The sequence below is a fragment of the Ambystoma mexicanum genome, chromosome 1q (assembly GCF_040938575.1).
Source record: "Ambystoma mexicanum isolate Mex_15411 chromosome 1q, UKY_AmexF1_1, whole genome shotgun sequence".
NCBI classification, from domain to species: domain Eukaryota; kingdom Metazoa; phylum Chordata; class Amphibia; order Caudata; family Ambystomatidae; genus Ambystoma; species Ambystoma mexicanum.
Genome location: NC_090922.1, coordinates 578,543,033 through 578,558,172, shown reverse-complemented (window position 1 = coordinate 578,558,172; position 15,140 = coordinate 578,543,033). Strand labels below are relative to the sequence as shown.

General features: G+C 48.4%; 1 protein-coding gene across 1 annotated transcript in view; it reads right to left on the bottom strand.

Annotated features, from left to right (window-relative positions):
* UCK2 (uridine-cytidine kinase 2) overlaps positions 1-15,140 on the bottom strand; it is a 177,173-nt gene that overhangs the window by 52,474 nt on the left and 109,559 nt on the right. The window lies entirely within an intron of this gene.

Genomic DNA, 15,140 nt, shown 5'->3' with positions numbered 1-15,140 from the left:
CTGTCTCTCCCTGGATGGTGTCCTGGAGGCGGCAGTGATCTTGTCCCAATATCCACTGCATGGAGTGTGGTTCGATCCTTGCTCGGACAAGCATGGGTGGCATATTGGCGGACTGAAGGCGTCCCTTTTCCTTGGCGAGGCCCCTTCACCTTGTATGCCCCGAGGGGGGCGCATCTCAGTCCTGGAGGCCCTGAGGTTCTGAGTGTCTGTGCATTGCTGCACTGGAGGAAAGGAAAGCAAAAGAGCATTAAAAAAAAAAAAATAAAAAAAAGACTGCTGCTCCCCAGGGAATTGGTGCCTTCTATGGCTTGAGACACGGCTGGCCTGGTGAAGATTGCTTTGTGGAGCCTTGTCATTGGCAATGCCGGTTATGAGGATGTGATTGGTGTACTGGCCCTTGCTGGGTATTATCAAGTGCTGGACAGTAGGGGCTGCTGCTACAAGTTCTGTGAGTGCAGCAAGTGTTGGCCCCAATTGTCTGGCGGACTGGTGGTTGACCCCACTGGAGGACTTGCTCAGGAGCCGCGACTGCGCTGTGGTGACTTTGGCATGGGAAACCCCCGGAAGCAGGCCAAGATGGACCAGTTTGCTCACCAGGATCAGGCCCACTCATCTGTGTGTAATAACGCCCCCGCAGGCCCAGCTGGACATAGTTGCTCTTAATCAAACGCTGTTGCCTCTAAAGAGTAGCACTGATAGTATTGGGGCGAAAATTGATGCTCCATCGTGCAACGTGGACATTTCAGCGGTGCAAATAGAGAAGCTTTGTGGCCACATGTCAGAAGCTGAGCAGCGGATTGGGGAGAATGAGGATAGGGTAGTCACCCTCCAGCGGGAAATAGCTGAGATACGGCAGGCAGTCAAGAAGCTTCAGGCCAAGAATGAAGGTTTGGAGGGGAGGTCCCGGCGTAACAGCATTTGGATACTCGGGGTGCCGGAGTCGACAGCCATCGACAATATGGAGAAATTTGTCGAAACACTGCTGCTGGAGGTGCTGGGCAACTCCTCCCTTACTTCAATGTTCATGGTTGAGAGGGCGCACAGGTCCTTGGCTAATCGGCCACCGCCGGGGTCCCCTGAACGCCCGATCATTGCTAGAATATTCAATTATAGGGATCGGGATGTGATTCTTCGCACGGCCAGAGAAAGAGGCGAATTGCGCTGGGGCTCCTCCACAATTCAGTTATTTCCCCGATTTCAGCCCAGGGTTGCAGGGCTTGCGGAAAACATTTCAGGCCGTAAAGGCATCCCTGCGCAAGAAAGGTGTGAAATATGCAATGCTTTTCCCCGCTAAACTCCGGGTGCAACATAATATTCAACGCACTTCTTTATACCAGAGGCAGCAGAGTGGTTTGCGTCAAATCTGCCCGAACCTTGCGAGCCACAAGATCGATCTCCACGACGCTCTGGACTGTGTGATGCACCCCGACGAGTCCTGAATTACTGGCCTTTCCTATGAAGAGATGAGACAGGCAGAAGTCTTTCTTCTCTTAGGAGATGGGGTGAGGGGAGGGGGGGGGGGGGGAAGATAGTGTCCCGTTTGTAAACTGGGGACAGCGGGAAATGTCTCAGAGGGGCCAATATAGTTGTTGTCGCCATTTGGAGTGGTCAGGCCACCCTTAGCGTACCACTGACCGTAAACACTGCGGTTGTTTTGCTTATATGTGGGTATGGTTGTTGTACGGGGGTGTGATCGGGTGCCGGTATGTTCTTGTTTCTGGGGTGGGGTTGTGGGGGTGGATTTCTACCGTTTTGCTGTCAGGTTTAATTGCTCGTGGGGTTGGGGGGGTTTCGTCCAATTTGGAAACTCGTGATCTTGACTGCTGTGAATAATGGAGTGTCTAACGCTATGCAACATGCTGATAGGGTGCGAGTCATGGCAGGGGAAAGCTGGTCTCCACTAGGGGGATGACGGCTATAGCAACGGGTGGTCGACATGGGACGCAGCCGACAGTCCTTTCGTGGAATATCAGGGGATTCACAAACCAGAAGTCGTTGCGATTAATTGCGAACTATGAGAGGAATCATGGGGCAAATGTGTTGTGTCTCCAGGAGACTCAGCTCGTGGCACTCCTCGTATACTTCACTCTAGAGGGGTGGCTATATACACACACACCACACTGCAATTTAAACTACATGTGCAGATTCCAGATGAAGGCCGCTTCCTTTTGCTGGCGAGATACTTGGCACTAACCTACTGTTGATTAACATTTATGCTCCAAATACCGACTCGCCGGAATTTTCACCAATGCGCAAGTCATATCCACAAGTTCCCAGGATATAAAATTTTATGGGCCAGTGATTTTAACCTTGCCCTTACGCTGGATCTCGATAGGTCGTCCACAATGCAGACTACTCTGGTCAAGGCATGGTCCGCGATAGCCCGATATCACGGGTTACTGGATGTGTGGAGGTACAAGCATATGGGGACAGGGAGTACATGTCATGATCTCTGCTTCCAAAAGATCAGGACTTGCCCGACTCCCTTGGAAGCAGACCCATAACCCTGGTTCCGAGTGCCAGCTAGTGCCAATTGGGACCCTTTTGGACCCTGTCCTGGCGCCAGTGGCACCAGGCTCATAAAGATGCCCAGTCCCAACAGTAGGCAAATTAGGGTAGATACTACTGCCGCCAGCCAAGTCTTAATGTTAAGGGAGCGAAACAATGCTCCAAGAGGCACAGATAAAAAAGGGCTAAGAATTAACCTTTTCCAATACTCCATATAAGATGGGGTGTACTGGATTTGTGGTTAAAAGTTAATGGCACTTTACCCTTTTCGGGGGGGCAGAAGTTGGCCCCAGAAAATGGAGTTGGTGGGAAGTCTAAAAGACAACCCTGTGTCACTGCACTGAAGGTGCTGTGTAGTACACAGAGTGGGGCTACTGAATTAGTGTACTCCAGAGTCCACAATCACAAACAGTTGAAATACACATGGCAAAACACAGGGAAGAGTGGGGAAAAAGCTCACACTCTTACCAGGTGGAAAAATACACTCCAGAAATCCAGCAAAGCTACTGAGGGACTGTCATGATCTCTGCTTCCAAAAGATCAGGACTTGCCCGACTCCCTTGGAAGCAGACCCATAACCCCGGTTCCGAGTGCCAGCCAGTCCCAATTGGGACCTTTTGGACCCTGTCCTGGCGCCAGTGGCACCAGGCTCATAAAGATGCCCAGTCCCAGCGCTGGAAGCGCCGGGCTCATAATGCTTGGGTGGACTTACCTGCAGCAGACCATGCTGCTTACTTACCTGCCAGTTGAACCCCTGATCCTCTTCTGTTTGGGACTACTTTTCCTGTTGGGTGGGGCAGGAGCCACTCCCTAGGTTCAGAACACTGGAACTCTTCTGGAAAGCAGGAACTCTTTTCTTACCTAGGCGTGGCTGTGGAAGGAGACACCTAAGCACTACAGGAGGCTATTTAAACCACACCCGATGGATGAATCTTGCTTTGTGTTATTCTGCATTCTCTGCAGCAGAACGCTCATCGTGTCTTCCGCTTCTGATCCTGGGCCTAAGGGAACAAAGGCGTACCATCCTGGAATCCAGTCTTCAGCAGCACCTGTAAAGACAAAGAAAGAACAGGTTAGCACTACGGTCTTCAGTGGCAGCGCATCTCTTACCTGGTCCATCGGCTGTCACCAACGCCTCGCGCTGCATTCCGGCATCTGAAAGACAAAGGCTTACCTACTCTTCGCATGCTCCGGAGGTCTTCGCACTGCATTCCGGAATCTGAAAGACAAAAGCTTACCAGCTCTTCGCACGCTCTGGAGGCCTTCGGCGCTGCATCCCGCATCTGAAAGACAAAAGAAGGTGCGTTAAAAGACATTGGGCAACTTTATTACTCACGTGCCATTACTCCTTCCCACGCCGAATCCAGTGGGTATTCCAGCACCCTTCAGCTTCTCTAAAGCTCCGAACTTGTACCTGCAAGATAAAAGGGACAGTTAGTGCGCATCGTGAAGGCTACAAGCGCTTACTTACGTGCTTGCAGGCGCTTCTATTCCTCACGCGGGTTCGATCCTCAACTCTCATCAGCCCGCCATCGCCGGAACCCTGCAAAACAAGAGATATCATTACAAAAGACTTAAGACATTTGAAGTGCCCAGAACTTACCGTTCGTGCAGTTAACGACGGACAGCAGTCCTCTGAGGTCAAGAGGCCTGCACCCTTATCCAGTGAAGAAACTGGTTACGGCACCCTGCCCCGAGGCAGATGGAGAGCTCGGCGTTCACTTACCTAAGGTGAGGGCGTTAACCTTTGGGGTTCTACAGGAGAAGAGAAAGGGAAGAGGAGAGAGGCACCCAATAACCCCAGTTCATTAATCCCATATTTTCTATCTGCAGACATCTTACCCTTCGAGTCAGACATACAGTGCACAGAGGTCCAGCCCAAAGAGCCAACCGTGTGTTACACATCACCTTTGAAGATACGGCATTCACCCAGTCAAGACCGGCGCCTCTGCAGGAATCAGGGGAGCGTTACAGTACACCTTCTCGGGGGTTACACGGCAATGCATCCAGGATTGATTATATCATCGTCTCCGATTCCTTGGCTGGTGGGGTTTCTGGGGCTTCTATCCTATCCCGGACGCTTTGCGATCACTCTCCTGTTAGGGTGAGTCTGGAGTTCCCTCTCCCCCCCCCCCCCCGTCCCAAGTGAGATGGCGTTTTAGAGCTGCGCCCCTTGAAGATGCAGCATTCCGTGCAGGAATTGAGCAGGATATTGATATTTTTTTCGTGCAAACACAGACTCTGTCCCAGACCGGAGTATAATCTGGGAGGCCTTAAAGGCTTATATTAGGGGATGTTGTATATCTAAGGAAGGCGGGGTGCTGAAGACTATTCGGGCTGGAGGGGCAGATTCGGTGATAGAGAGAATGAACAAGGGAGGCAGGATACGCCTGAACTTCAGATTGCGCTAGGTGCGCAGGGAAGAACTGAGGCTTTTGGCCAATAGGGAGGATAGGTTTATAGGGAATCCAATCCTTGTGGCCAGGTACGGGGAGGCAGATGGGCCGAGTATAAACTTAGCATGGGCCATTCGGAAGGAGCGGCAGAATACTTGTATAACAGAGATAGAGGATAAGGATGGGGAACAAGGGCGCACAGGGGATCTGCGACGACTTCGGAGAATATTATGAGCAGCTATATACAGCTCGCCCTACTCCTGGGCATGAGTTGGTACGTTATACGGATGAGGTTGCCCTAGGGTGTATTGATGGGAGCTGGGCTGTGCCCTCAATGAACCCATCTCCGAGGATAAGAAGAGATACAGGCCGCTATTAAGTCCCTTCCCCAACGGAAAGGCTCCCTGGATGGATGGAATAACCATGGAATTTTATAAGGCATATGCTGACCTGGTGGTTCCGCACCTCTTGAGAATGTACGAAAGTGCCTTAGACGCCGGCCGATTGCCCGAGTCCACCAGGTCGGCATTGGTGACCGTGTTTTTGAAACCTGGTAAAAAAATCTGAGTGGTGTCATCGTATAGGCCATTGTCACTAATTAATATGGATAACAAAATGTTAGCTAAGATTCTTACAAGGCGTATCCTCCCTCATATCCCAGCCCTAGTCCTACCTGATCAGGCGGTATTCATCCCAGGTAGGTCCACACAACATAGTCTATGTAGGCTGTTCACCCTTATGCATAACATTAATCAGAAGGTGCCGATGGTGGTCACCGCTCTGGACGCGGAAAAGGCCTTCGAATCGGTCGAATGGCCTTTTATATTCGAGGTCTTGGCCTCACATATATTAGGTGGGTTAAACTGCTGTACACGGCTATTCATGCGTCGGTATACGCAAATGGCTTGGTTTCATGGTGCATTTATCCCTCTCGTGGTACTCGTCGGGGCTGTCCATTCTCCCCCGGTACTATTTGCTCTTGTTATGGAGCCACTGGCTTGTCACATCCGCGACCTACATGCACAGCGCGGCATCCGTATTCAGGCATATGTATCCACCATATCCTTATATGCCGATGACATATACTGTTGTATGTTAAATAACCATGCACAAATTTGGCCCCTTTGACACTTGAAGTGACTAGGTTTGAGCATTCTGGCCTCAGGATAAACTGGGACAAATCTGAGGTCCTCCCCTTGACCTCAGTAGTGCAGCAGACAGATATAGGTGATGGGTTTCATTGGTGCCCTGATGCCATTCAGTACTTGGGCATTTCAGTATCCACCGATAGAGGTAGATTATTCAGGGATAACTATGTTGGTTCACTGGCGGCAATGGAGCAGAAGGTTGAAACCTGGATAAGCCTTCAAATTTCCCAGGCGGCTCGTATAGCCATGGCCAAGATGGTGGTTCTGCCAAAACTTCTGTAGGTCTATAACAACGTCCCACTGTGGCCACTGGTTCACTATTGGAGGTGTGTGTAGGGGGGGGGGGGTGATGTCCAGACCGATATGGGCTGGGAAGAAACCTAGATCTCATTTCATGCATTTAGCCAGCCAAATGAACAAGGGGGGCTAGAATATCCCGACATGTTTTTGTATTACCTGGCGGCGCAGGTGCAATATATACCCGAATGGAGTGCTTCGGTTGTTACATCCCCATACACCAGCAAGCGAGGGCAAGATCTGCTCTGGACAAGTTGCTGGGCATGCTTTGGGGGAACAGGCGGTGCCGCAGGATGAAATCCAGCATATGGAAATATCTTGTAAAGTGTGGGAGCAATGTGCCAATTGATATGCGCTTCCTCTACTTCGCGAATTTTCCATTATACAACACAATTGGGATCCCGCTCACGCACGAGAGATCATTCAGGGTGCTTTTCCAGGCATTGGGTGCACAAACGTTGGGGTATATGGTGGTAGATGACGGATTTATACTGTGGGAGGAGCTCTGCCTTAGAGGCCCGCATAATGCAGTGGCGCTGTTGCACTACTACAGGCTGCCTAGTGTTCTAAAAGATAAATGGCCCAATTTCCCACTAGCTCTGATACCGCACCCCACACAGAGCCATCTGATTAACCCTGCCTTAATTGGGAAAAGTGGTGTCCACTACCTACAAGCTGATTAGGTCTGGGAGGAGCACAGTCCGATGTCCTTACAAATCCAATGGGAAGAGGCCATAGGTAAGACATTGAGCAAGGCCCAATGGAAACTAGTCTGTATGCAAAGCCGCCACATATCCATAAATGGTCGGTAGAGAATGATACACTACAAATTTGTACACCAGTCTTATTACTCACCACTTGCTCTGCACAGGTTTTATTCTGACAGATCTCCAGCTTGCAAGAGGTGTGGGGTAGAGCATGCAGATCATGTTGCATGGCAATGCTCTAAGATCTGCGCCTTTTGGGAATCTGTTGTGGAGGCGATGAATAGTATGTTGCAGTCAGTATGGGAATGTGACCCTGTTGTGTGGTTGCTGGCCCCGATTGAGGAGGGGGCTCGTACTGAGACAGAACTGCTGGGGATGGCTGCTGTGGTTGCCAGGTCTCTTGTGGCAGGGGCCTGGACGAGACCCAACGCCCCCACGTTTTTGCGTTGGTTGAACAGCATGCATCTATGTGAACAGAGAGAAACTGGATATGCCAAGACGCTTCCTGCCCCAAGTCGCCCATTTGACTACTGGCCCCCATTCAGGAACTATTTGCTTGAGACTCTGCAGGAGGCCCTGTCACCTGAACCCGCCTCGAGTTGAACTTTCATGATCTGCGGATTAAAGGGGCGGCTATGGTTGCAGGGCTGTGAGAAACCACTGATGGTTAAGTTTTGTTCTGTGACTTTGTGCGCTCTTTAATGATATGTGAAACTGTTTGTTCACGGTACCTATGTGAGTGTGGGGGGGGTGGGATGGGATGGGCAGGGGGCGGGCAAGATTGTTGTATGTTGTATTCTAAATAATAAACAAAGGTAATAAAAGAAAAATAAAAAAACAACTTTAGGCTCATAAAATCAGCTCTAAAATTACGAGGGATATCTTAATAACGAGGAACATTTTGCAATCTGTATTACAGATCCAGTCATACTCCTTATTTTCTCGGTGAATAATGAATTTAGCGACATTAGCATCTGAACTTTTTGTTACAGCTTATATTATAACCCACCGTTTGAACACTCACAAAGCTCTTAATACAACTCACCTGAACAGCTTTTTCTAAAAGGTCTTGATAAAACTCTGAGCTCCGGGACTGTAGACGTTTCGCAAACATACAGATTGAAGGCAGGTTGATCTGTTTTCCCTGTAAGCTTTTCAACTAGAGCACTGCTGGGATCCAATTAAAATGATATATAAAAAGATGCATTTTTTTTGTATTTACATCTAGACGAATGTGAAAATGTGGGGTCCAATTGCTTGTACAGCACTTTGGGTCTGAGCTAGAGTCACTGGCTTTAATACAGGATTCTTTCAGGGCACTTTCCAGCAGTCTTCTTTGTAAAGTCCAAAAGGCCCTAGAATGTGTCAAGAACCAGACAGCTAAGCTCACTGGTTAAATGGCAGTACTGCTGGCCCACCACCAAAGGAACCGATCCTGAAAACCGAACATATTTCGGCAACATAGGGCTCGAGATTCAGTGGCAACCTGCAGACTTCCTAAACCTTGCCATAAGCATAAGAGGCAAGTGGGGACAGAATGAGGGGGAAGTAAGTAAATCTGATCCTTCCAGCACACGGAGATGGAAAAAAAATCCCAGACCTGGGAATAGGTTAGCCTGCTCAGATGAGGATATGTCAACGATCAGTGCCATTTAACATCAAATGCTTATGTCCACAATCAAGGAACAATGGTCCTGGGCGAGTCATTTTAATATGCTTTTATGGTGACCAAGCCAGACCAATCAAGGTAGCTTGGCGGCAGTCAAGACTAGTTCTCAGGAGGGGTGAGGGTGACTGAAAGACCTCAATGAGCACAGAGTAAAACAAACCACTCGAGTCACGTGTAGATCTATTAAAAATACATATACATTTATTTTAAGGCCTTTGAGTTTCAAACACATCAAATCACAGTAATACTGTCATGCACGGCAGTCAGATTACATCTGGACCCGTAACACCCTATTCTCACAGGTCTTGTTATGCCCATAGAACCTCAAAGCATTTATATTCTAGATGGAGGTGGTTTGATACATGGCCCGGAAAACGGGGGTTCGCTTTATACACGTCGTTAGTATCACGTGATTTGAGATGGTCACGTTTTCTGCTTTACGTTTATTAGCGTGTGGAAGTCGCTCGCTGCTTCCGATTGAAAAACATGGAGTCTTGTAGCTGAAGGTTTGATCGGTGTCCTCACAACTCTTCAGCAACTTCTTTGGTAATTCCTTGCTGCGTGTAATTACTCCACACAATGTTTGCTTGAACTCTTTTCAGCCGCGTGTAAGACGACAAACATGCGGCTCTCCTGGCTGAGTGCTATTGCCGCATGTCAAATCCACATGCGGTTTTCCTGGAATTCAAATGTGCTACGCTCCGATTGTATACTGTCGCCTGTGATGAAACAGGTGTATTTCTAACTTATCCTCCATTTCGTGATGGAGTGTTTTGCTACACACCATCTCCTGTTCTACAAGGGAAAGGAAGTACTGCCAACAACTTAATTAAGAAGTGATTGTGCACATTCATTTGGATGCGATCCTGTGGTGCACCAACTTGGCATCTAGCGTGGCACTCTTGCCAGTCAGGATAAGTTTCACTTACTAACCTTCCCTCCTTTTTCGCTGGTTCTATTTTGGATTTCTTCAGAGACTTGTCGTTGGAACCTCCCATTATCAGCATTCAGGTTAGTGTTGTCCAATTAGTTGAACTATTCATGAAAATGTATGTTGGGACACATCTTTTATCCTAGGCTGCCTTCCAATTGTTTTCCCACACCCTTTCCAGTGATTCCTCCCTCTGACTGTTAGCTTAGTCAGAGTGGCATCATTTGGAAGGTCTATTTTTGATTTCACTGCCTTCAAGCCGTTTCCATACTCAAGGATCCATAAGAACCCTACTAATTGTATCCTTTATGGTTATACCTGTATCCTTTACGGGTCAGCTACGTGGTCGATTTATGACAAATACTTATGAAGCCAAATTTTTTTTTTTATATAATACATTACTCACCGTAATCGTATTTGATGCTTGTATCTGCTTAGATTCACATGCTGTGCATAGGCCGACATCTAGTGGAAGCTGCGGAGTATTACAGTTTGTTTTTCGGGACTCGAAAATGGGCATCGACACAGGGCGTGCGAGTAATACTAACCCTAGTGTGACGTCCCCTGTACCCATGATCCCTCACAGGTCTAGGACCCTCAGATTGTGATTTTTTTCCTGACATGAAGTAGCATGAGGAGTAGCGCGAGTACAGATAGTCCAAGCAGATAGAAGGTAGAAGGGTAAGACTACAAGCATCCATGCGCCTTCTCTCAGAGGGGAGGGAGGGTTGCATGTGAATCTAAGCAGATACAAGCATCAGAAATACGATTACGGTGAGTAATGTATCCCTTCTGAGGCTTGTGGAATCTGCTTAGATCACATGCTGTGCATAGATTAGCGAGTAGCACCTGAAGGAGGTGGGATGTGAGAAGGCTCATGAGCAAATAAATGTCTTACAACCGCTTTGTGCATCTGTCTTGGAATGAGTGTCAATGCAGTAGTGCTGAGTAAAAGTGTGAATAGAGCTCCAAGTAGCTGCTTTGCAAATGGAGTCAAGGGGTACATTTGCAATAAAAGCCAGGGTGGCCCCAATGCCTCTTGTGGAGTGGGCCCTAGGCGTGAAAGGCAGAGTCTTTTCAGAAAGTGAGTAACAGTTGGATACAGTTAACAATCCACTTAGAGATGGCACCTTTAGAGACGCGATCCCCCTCTCTGCCTGTGGCTACGGAGACATACAGCTCATCTGTTTTCCTTAGCGGTCTGGTCTTGTTTACATAGTAGAGGACCGCCCTACGCACATCTAGTGTGTAGTTTCACCTCAGCCGAGCTTTTGGGGACTTGGAAGAAAGCCGGAAGCTCGACAGACTGGTTTACATGGAATTTAGAAATAAACTTAGGTGGGAACCTAAGGTGTGTCCGTAAAACCAGTTTATCTTTATGGACAGTAAAGAAGGGATCTTGCACTGACAGCCTGAATTTCACTAAACCCTTCTTATAAAACTGCCTTCTTAGTAGCTATTATCTCTATAAGTCAGGTGTTTGAGACTGCTCTTCTGCATGGGCTCAAATGGGGGGCCCCTTATGGACCTGGCATGCATACTTGCTAAGAGAAGGATCGCCATGTCCTGAAAATCCCCTGCTGGCCCACGGTTTAAACAGTGGTTCATATGCTTGGTGCAAAGCAAAAACAAGGGCTTGGGTAGGGAGTACTGCAACCCCAAGAAGCTGGTTTGGCAGATGCTTACGGAGCCTTGAAAGCACTGGTCTTTGACATATTCCATCCATCGGATGACAAACGCCCCTGAAATGCCTTGACCATTCTTTTTGCAATCTACTTTTAAGAGCACATCGTTTGGTGCAGCTTATGGGTTGAAGGGCGTGCAAGAGAATTGTCCCCTCGACAAGATTCAGAAATAGATGTACACTGAGCAATGCAATGCCTTGCCATAAAACAGGACTAAGCACTGAAATTCTGCAAATTATTGCTGCATGTAGCAACACCACAGAATTAGGATGGAAACTAAAGACTGCCTTGCACCCCAAACATGTACCCAATGCTCTCGTGCCACAGACCCAATGTGTTTTAGAACTACTAGGAGCCCCACTAGCAGCTTTTCCAGCAACTCCACCTCGACATCAGTCCTCGCGTTTCCAGCCAATGAGCAGCCAGGTTTCTGGAGCACCACATGTCCCTCACCTGCTGAGCAGCATTTGGCTTAGGTTTAAAAGTCCCACAAAACGGCCGCAGATTGTTGTCTCGACCAATACAATGGGAACGGATGTAAAAAGCAGCATCATTGCTCATCTCAGCGTCAGGAACCAGGATGAGCAGAATTTGAGAGCACAAGCCATTTAAAAAAAAAAAAAATGCATACACAAAACTACAAAATACGAACAGCATTGTTTGAGCCTATTTAAATAAATCACCCTGCAAACAAGGTATTCTAGTACAATCCCATTTTTTTTTGTTTTTTTTAAAGGCTTGTACATGGCTGGTCGGTCTTGGCATGAGGATCCGTTTAAGGGCATTTAAGGTTTAGGGGCAATCCAACATACAGAAAGGCGACTACTTGAAAACAAATTGAGAACGTCAAGGATGGTGTATGCATGCAACCACCCCAGGGCCGAACAGACGAATGAACAAATTAACGGCCTGTTGACAAGGCATAAGCACAAAATTCCGGAACAGCTTCAATACACCCTTTCACATGTTCACCTACTTATTCTATCCATTGTGTGCATTTCTGCACCAAAAGCAAAAGATGGCTAGAGGCGGACCTTGGCACACAAAATACATCAGCAGAGGCCCACCGAGGTGAAGCTTTGCCTAGCTGCACTTCATGAGGCATGCATCGTGGTCCTCTCAATTCTAAAAGAAAAACCCTGCCAGCTGGGTCTGGCCATCTGGGGCACGTGCAGGAACGCTTGCATGACTTGTGGCAGCAAGTGCAACTAGTATCATCCTTCTTGACTTTAAAAACGAAACCACGGTTTAACCCCCCCCCCTCCCGCCCCATTCACACAGATTTCCCCCCCTTTTTTAATTGAACGCTTGGGATCCTCCCATAAGATGTGCAAACTAAACCTAGGGCCTTTTGGGAACCTTCTAATTTTACTCAGAAGAACCAGGGTTTTTCAGTACCTTAGTCCAGGAACTGGTTTAGGCCTTTCAAATCAGATATTCCTGATCTTAGGTACACTGTACTTATCACATTTTTGTTCTTCTACAGACCAGAACACTGCACTAAGCCATTGCCAGACAGTCCATAAAGAACAAATAACCATTCACATCTGTGAACCTGAACATCCATGAAGACCTGCTCTCCAACCTTGTTCCAACACTCCGTGTCCTGATCTTACTTGATCTCTCTTCTGCCTTTGACACGGTCAACTATGCCATCCTGCTCAACCGGCTTCATAACCTAGGGATCACCGGTCAGGCCTTGGCGTGGCTGACTTCTTTCCTCTCTGATCGGCCCTCCCAGGTTCAACTTGGGTCCTTCCTCCATCTGTTGTATTCCCCAGGGATCTAACCTCTCCCCCTGGCTGATCACTCAATTCCTGGAACTTCTTGCCCACTGCCTTGCTGCACTCTGCACATACTTCCAGTGCTATGTGGATGACACTGCTCAATTTCAGGCTACCCTCAGCCACCTCTTCTCTCCCCCTCAACTCTGACTGCCTGTCCGACACCCAGTAGCTGTGTGCCACCAATGATCTCCAACTTCATGCCAGTAAGATCGAGATTCTCCTCACAGGCACACCGGCTCCCTCCTTTCCTGTCACTCTGGCCGGCCTCTCTTGGCCCTCTTTCTGCTCCCACCTGCGAGGCTAGAAAACTGTCTGGCCATCTTCAACTTCACACATCTGTGACATCTCCAAGAAGTCACAGTACCAGCTGCACCTCCTCAGAGGGATTCTTCCTTTCCTCTCCTTCGCCCAGAAGCTCACCGTCTCTAGAGCTCTGGTTCTCTCTAGGCTGGACTATTGCAACAGCCTCTTTCTTAATTGGCCTGCTTCTACTCTCCGCCCTCTGCAACTCATCCAGAACAGGACTTGCGAGACTTGTCCTTGGCCTCAAGCTCAGGGATCGCATCTCTCCAGGACTGAAATCTCTGCACTGGCTCCCAGTGGCTGCAAGGATTAAGTTTAAAACCCTCTGCATTGTCCACAAGGACTTCTGGGGCCTAAATGCCTTCAAATCTCTTCCTAAATATCTTCCTTCTCAAGCTCTTCACTCATTTGCCTCCAACTCCCTCAGGGTCAGTCGCTTCTCCAAGCAACGAGTTGGTGGTAGATCTCGGTGCCTCCCTGGAACAAGGAGAATCATATCTGGTTCCAGAAGCACCTCAAAACCCTGCTCTTTGCTTCTGCTTTTTCTCCTCCTATCCCCTGCCGACTTCCTGGCAGAAACCAAAACTGCACTGATACCTGCCCACCCTCTGATCTCGGATCCAGGTCCCCTCCCTCGCCAGTCGCACCCCTGCACTGCCTTCCTGGCACCCCCCTGCACTTGGGGACTGTTTTCTGTATCCCTACAGGCCCACTACCAGCACTTGACACCTGTTGTCTGCACTTTTACTCATTGTTGATTTATTCTTTTATCCCCATTTACTGCACGGTCCCCTCCCAGTTACGCTAGCACTCTCCCCCTTCCCATGCACCATCTGAATGACACCTGGCCTAGTAGGATCGTAGTCTGTTCTGTCTGCCCTCTGTTTCCCCGACCTTGCATTGCCGCGCCTTGAAACTGTATAGGTGCATTATAAATGCCTCATATCATACAAATCAAATGGCACAGGCTCTCATTACCTCACCTGCATCTGAGCTACCAAACGCTTTAATTTACACAAAGCTGCAACCCAAAGATAAGAGGCCACAACAGGAACCAGTTGAGAATCTAGAAAAGGATTTGCAAACACCAATATCAGGGAAGGAGCGTTCAGGGTCCAAGCAACAGAAGACAGGCAAGTCTGCTTCAAGTAAATGCCATTGGCACAAGGTGCATCAAGTGGCGTACAGGAAAGTCAATGGGATAAGCAGGAGCCAGTACACATGCCCCAAACAGTCCCTGCCCGGAACCAAAAGTGGACCACGAGCAAGAACAAACTGTTTACCTGCAAGCTAAACTGGGAGCAGACTGATAGAGGAGGTAGCCATCCACCTAATTTGGGACCATTTTGTACAATTGGCTACAAGTGTTCCAAAAGGTCAAGTGTCTGCAGCCTTTGGCTCTGCAGATGTTTTGACTACAACTCACATCAGCTGTGGACACCATAATCCGTGGTAAGGGATCATGGGAGTCTTTGTCCAAAACTCCAGGAGGTCATCCTATAGACAGGCCAGGTTTCAAATCGGGAGGCAGTGCCATTAGACCACCGGGTACAAGCAAACATGATCATGGACAACACACCAAAAATGGCTATCCTACAACATGTGAAGTGTTGCAAGTTCAGGGAGCAATTTACTAAATCAAAGGCAAGTCTAAAACCAAATGCAAGGCAGCTTGAGCTCTGTATCTTTATAACCAGTCACTTCCCATC